This window comes from Cavia porcellus, unplaced genomic scaffold, assembly GCF_034190915.1.
Source record: "Cavia porcellus strain 051 isolate PalLab524CR breed Dunkin Hartley unplaced genomic scaffold, mCavPor4.1 scaffold_4, whole genome shotgun sequence".
NCBI lineage: Eukaryota > Metazoa > Chordata > Mammalia > Rodentia > Caviidae > Cavia > Cavia porcellus.
Window position 1 is genome coordinate 51,812,767 of NW_026947487.1, and position 4,423 is coordinate 51,817,189.

Consider the following 4,423-nt stretch of genomic DNA (forward strand, 5'->3'; position numbering starts at 1 on the left):
TCCAGTGCAGGAAGAGGGCAGTGCAGGTTCCAGCTGCAAGACATAAGGCTTCCAGGGGTGCGGGGTGAGCTCCCCAGCCTAGGTGGCCTGCACTGAACTAAAATGAGTGAGCAAAGAGCTCTGGGTGTTGGAGAAGGAGTCTATGCATTGCCAACCTCATTAGCACCACTAATCATTATAAACAGATAATTTGCAAGGAGATGAAAGAGTCCAAATTCATGTTGCCAATACTAAATATTTAACTAATGAAAAATATAGGTTCTGCATTGGCTGTGAAAATCTCAAATGATGAGTTAAATTTCAAATACTTTGTGCCCCGGAGACTAGGTTTCAATTTCTGATTTGCCAGATGGGATGTGAGTCACAGTACAGCAAATAACACTAGATTTCAAATTATTTTGCTTTCCACAAAGGCTGAGGACCTTTAGAAACCAGCCCCTGCAGATGAAAGGAAAGCTCAGAGGCTGGCAGTTAAGAACCCAGCTACTGTGCTCTGCTGTGCCCTGGACAGGAGCCTGGTCAGACTGCAGCCTGGGCGAGGGCACCTGCACCACCTGGCAGTGGGCAGAAGCTGGGATGCCGCTGCTCAGCCTGGCTGCGAATGCAGGAGGTAAAGGTCAGGGCTGAGTTTTCTGTAACACAGTGTGCGGTTTCCTGGGGAGAGCAGTCCAGTGGCTGCGAATCCCTTTGATTCTCCGGATCCCCTGTCTGGCTCCACAGTTTCCTCTGGAAGCACGTTGGCCAGCTTAGAGGACTGCAAAGCTGTATCATAATATATTCTTTTTAGGATCCCTTGGGTGAGGATCACTCTCCTCTAACAGACAGTTGTTAGTGAGCACATTAAGAAACTAGAGACACAGCTTATGAAGTTGCAGGATGCACTGAAGGTTCAGAAATGGGCACAGAGAGGGACTCATCTGAATCCTCATGCTGGGAGCCTGGTATCTTCATTACCCCCTGCAGTTCTGTCTGCTTGCCTCCTACCTCTTAGTGAACCATCTGTGGTGCCTGAATAGCAGGCCAGTCTTTCCCAGGGGAAAACTGTGTCTGTTGACTTGACTTTGTCTCCCTTGGTGAGCCCTTCCTTTCCTCTCGGGGCTCACTAAGTCACACTACTCACCCCAGCAAATTGTCCCCATCTCTGTCTGTCCTCTTCCTAAATTCTGTTTATGGCTCTTCTGGCCAGTGTCTAGCACAACATCAAAGATCAAACCAACTCTGCCTGCCACACCCAGTGATTGTCTTCTGATTTGGGACACAAATCCTAGAATCAGGACACATTGACATGGCAATTCTTCGATCTGCTGGTTTCTGCTTTAATGGGTCCCGATTTCACTCTTCCCTTCCACCCTCCCCGTCTCCTCTTCCTCCATCGATCTTTGCTTTCTGTGTCCCTCCCAGAATGCATCTGTCCATGGGTTGTCTTCCTCTGACTTCCCTGCTGCCTCCTCTTTCTCTTGCCTTTAGTCCTTTCATTTCCTGGTCACTGCATCCACTGGCCAGTCCTCCCAGGGCTCTCCCCACATCCTGGTGCCCCCCAGGTCTCAGTATTCCTGGAGAAGTGTCCTTGGGGCTAGCCTCATTTACCCACCTGTCTGATGCTTCTTAAACTAGAAGGGTTTTATACTTCTCTTGAAAACTGAAAATCTGGAACACTGGGCTGTGTTTCTACTGAGCAGCTCCCTTCTTGGGGATCCTAGACTCCACTTCCCCAGGCCATCACTGGACCTGGCCCCCTGCCTGCTGCTGTGGTTGACATGTGGTTGTTTGCTGAGCTAAAGCTTTGTCAGGAGTGGAGGGGTCAGTGTGCGACTCACAGTGTATCAGGTCTGGCAGCGAAATTTTATTAGATTAAAATGGAGGAGGAATGTTTTAATAATCCATTTTTAGTCTTATAGAGCAACATAATGTTTCATCTCTGTGATTAAACTCATACTGAAATGTTCATAAAGAATCCTAAGCAATATCAATGGTCACAAAATTTCATATTTAAACATAGTTTCTGCCTTAGAAAAGACTTTAGTTTTAGAACAGATTTAGAACCATAGCAAACTGTAGTGGACAGGACAGACAGATCCCCCATATGTCACAATCTCCGACACACACAGCCTGCCCCACTCTGGACAACCTCATCAAAGGCATACACTGGCGACAGCTGAAGCTTGTACACCCATATATTTTTGTTCCTCAAAGTCAATAAATAAGGTTGGCTTTGGTGCTGTTCATTCCCTGGGGTTTTATGAACTGTGCAGTGGTATGGATCCACGATCTTGGTGTTATTCCCGACAGTTTCACCCTCCTGAAATCCCTGATGCTCAACCTACTCATCCCTTCCTCCCTCCCTAACCCCTAACATCCCTGGTCCACTTGCTGTTTCTTATAATCTTGCTGTTTCTACAGTATTGTGTGATTAGAACCTTGTAGCACGGAGCCATTTACACTAACCTTTCACATAGTGATATGGCTTTAACCTTCTTTCGTATCTTTTCATGACTTGATGGCTCGTTTATTTAGAATCAAAATATATTCCATAGTCTTTATATGCCACAGTCCCTTTATCTATTGACCTACTGACCTGCATTTTGGTTCTGTTGAGGTTCTGACAATTGAATAAAGCTGTGGTAACATTTGTTGGCAGGTTTTTGCATGAGTATAAGTTTTCAGCCCATTTGGGTAAATACCAAAAAGAGCAATTGCTGGGTTACATAATCTTATTTTTCAGAGTTTCCTTCCTTTTTGATCACGAGTTTTCCAAAATGCCAAGTGATGCGAGGAGAGCTAAAGGGCTCTTCAAATTGCAGACAGTGGCAGATCCATCTCACCAGGTAGCAGACAGCCTGGGATGGAGAGCTGTCTCTGTGGAGAGCCTTCTCTCCCTGCCAATGTGGTTTCTTCAGAGCTTAAATACAGTGTTTTCTGCCAGCATTCAAAGCACGGAGGTGAAGCCCAGGCCTATGTGTCTATGACATTTATCATTAATTTTGCAAAATTTATATATCTTTTTTGACTAATCTCTTTTCTGACAACCTAAACAGTCATTACTTGGGACCAGAAAGAATCAGAAAATTCAGTCTTACCACATCAAAATGAAACTCTTCTTTCAGTTCACTTATGTCTAGTAAAATATTTAAAAATTCAGCAGTAGCTTTTTTGTATTGTATATCTTACTGCTCAGTGCATGAATGAGGAAATTCTTTCTATAATTTATAGTTTCACAAGGAACTTATTTTCAGTGACTATGTATAACGTCTTGTTACTTCTTTGAGTTCCCTGGATAGTCTGAGATTTCTTACTGATTTGATTTCATAAAAACTCACAGAAAACTTATTGTAGACTTGATTCTAGGAAATTTCTATCTGATGGCACATGATAAACCCAATCTCATACTGCTATTTACAAAAATGATTTTTAGAATCTAGATAAAGCCCAGGAAAGAGAAACATTTCATTAAAAGTTGTTTTGATACTGTGAGCCTCTGCTTATCTTTCTCAATTAAAAAAAAAAAAAAAAAGCAGATTTGATATGTTTACAGATCATTCCTGAAAAGGTGTGGACACTGCTCTGTGTTTATTTAACTTGAAGTCTAAACCGATTAAATTTACAAGGCTTGTATTGAGGAGGAGCATAGCACCATTCTTAGCAGGAAGCTCACCTGTGGAACAAGGCTGACGTTTACCTACAGCCTTTGGAAACAGTGCTGCTTTCTTTAATTTTTCCACTGAAGTCGATAAATGTTGTGTTGAGTTAAAGGAGTTTACATTCCAACAGTGTGACCTCTCACCAGACAAGGAATCATTAAAGATGCCCACAGAGCATTAGCATGGGGCGCCTCCTTCGAGACTTTTCCTCTGTTTCTTTCTGTCTCACTGGTGGAAACCCTCAACTCGCTCCATGAGGAGAGTCACACAGGTCATCCCTGTGTCCATGGAGGACCCAACGGGACCAGCATTCTCACCAAAGTTGAATCAAGAGAGCTTTAAATAACTTTAGTTGGGGTTTATAGACATGTCAACAACCTGGATCCAATTCCTGAGATAACAGGATGCGTGATTATACACCGATGAATTCTGTGCTCAGGTCAGAGAAGAGGGGCACGGAGGAGAGAAAAAGGAGGTTACTATCCCTCCCTCTGCACCAGGGCTCCTGGGAGCACAGCCTCCCTCGGCATTCAGATTCCTGAGGTTGCTCTGCACTTCATCTGCTAACAGGATAACTGCATCTCCTCAGGCTGAGAGAAACTAAAAGCCTATGCATTCTGTTCTGAAGTCACCATGACTGCTTTCTTGTTCCTGGCTAAATGGCCAATCATAGGTAACAACCAAGGAAAGCAGAAATCTGAGCTGGTCTTTCAAGCAAACGTTTTAACATTTGTTTTGGTTAAGGAAACCTCATAAGCGATCCCTTTCCACACTTCCTTCCATGA

General features: G+C 43.9%; 1 protein-coding gene across 4 annotated transcripts in view; it reads right to left on the reverse strand.

Moving 5' to 3' along the window:
• Positions 1-4,423, reverse strand: part of Nalf1 (NALCN channel auxiliary factor 1) — a 543,379-nt gene that overhangs the window by 213,498 nt on the left and 325,458 nt on the right. The gene's annotated exons all lie outside the window — the stretch shown is intronic.